The sequence below is a fragment of the Cornus florida genome, unplaced genomic scaffold (assembly GCF_030987335.1).
Source record: "Cornus florida cultivar Cherokee Brave unplaced genomic scaffold, ASM3098733v1 CherokeeBrave_3.0.0_Hap2_Chr01, whole genome shotgun sequence".
Taxonomy (NCBI): domain Eukaryota; kingdom Viridiplantae; phylum Streptophyta; class Magnoliopsida; order Cornales; family Cornaceae; genus Cornus; species Cornus florida.
In genome coordinates, this window is record NW_026775571.1 from 57,188,401 (window position 1) to 57,189,800 (window position 1,400).

Here is a 1,400-nt window from a genome sequence, read left to right on the forward strand (position 1 = left end):
AGAGTTAGCAAATTGATTCCTTTGTGATTGATAAGGTCTATAACCTTGGGATCCTTGGTTTTGAAGTGGAGGTGGAATGTACTTCCTTTGAAAACTGCCTTGGGAAGGGTTTGAGCCCTCTCCTTGGTTTTTCCAAGAGAAATTCGGATGATTTCTCTAACTTGGATTATAATGAGTACCATAAGGATTGTTCCCTTGGTTCACAAAAGCTGTATTGACTTGTTCATTAGGTTCATTATGCACTTGTCCGTGAGGATAACGAGAAGTAGAATGAAGAACACTAGAACAAGTCATACATGTTTCATTTGATGCACGATGAGAATGGTTAATCAAAAATTGATCAAACCTTTGAGATAAAGACTTCATTTTGGTGGCTATTTTATTTGAATAGTCGACTTGATGTAAGCCAACACTCTTCCTACCTTATAAATTTCTACCATTCTTGGATGATAATGTTCTATGCAAAGAATTTTCACTCATGCTCTCATAAAGACGCCACACGTCATCCTCATGCCTATCAATGTATGAGCCACCCATGGAAGCATCAACCATGCCTTTATAATTGTTCAATAAGCTCTCAAAGAAATATTGAACTAATTGCCATTTGGGTATGTCATGATGTGGACATTTCCTAAGCAATTCATTAAAGCGTTCCCATGCCTCATGAAACGTTTATCCATCCCTATGCGAAAATTCCTGAATTGAGGTTCTCATGGCATTGGTCTTAGAAACCAGATAGTACTTCTTTAAGAACTCTTGTTGCATTTCTGCCCAAGAAGTGATTGAAAAAGGCCTAAGATTGTTAAACCAATACTTTGCCTTGTCTTTTAAAGTGAATGGAAAAAGTTTGAGTCTTAAGACCTCTTCTGGCATGTCCGTATATCAATGTATGAGCCACCCATGGAAGCATCAACCATGCCTTTGTAATTGTCCGATAAGCTCTCAAAGAAATATTGAACTAATTGCCATTTGGGTATGTCATGATGTGGACACTTCTTAAGCAATTCATTAAAGCGTTCCCATGCCTCATGAAACGTTTCTCCATCCCTATGTGAAAATTCCTGAATTGAGGTTCTCATGGCATTGGTCTTAGAAACCAGATAGTACTTCTTTAAGAACTCTTGTTGCATTTCTGCCCAAGAAGTGATTGAAAAAGGCCTAAGATTGTTAAACGAATACTTTACCTTATCTTTTAAGGTGAATGGAAAAAGTTTGAGTCTTAAGACCTCTTCTGGCATGTCCGTATATTTTACGGTGGAACATACTTCTAGAAACTCATCCAAATGCTTGTAAGGTTCTTCATTTGGAAGTCCATGATAGTTAGGAAGCATTTGAATGGTTTGTGGCTTAATTTCATAGTGATGTGCTTTAAATGGTGGCAATTGAATGCATGTGGGTGC

The 1,400-nt window shown here is 37.6% G+C and overlaps 2 pseudogenes; both read left to right on the forward strand.

Annotated features, from left to right (window-relative positions):
• The first annotated feature begins 610 nt into the window (after nt 1-610).
• LOC132283561 (small nucleolar RNA R71) lies at nt 611-709 on the forward strand (annotated as a pseudogene).
• A 266-nt stretch (nt 710-975) lies between these two features.
• Nucleotides 976-1,074, forward strand: LOC132282656 (small nucleolar RNA R71; annotated as a pseudogene).
• Nucleotides 1,075-1,400: the final 326 nt, after the last annotated feature.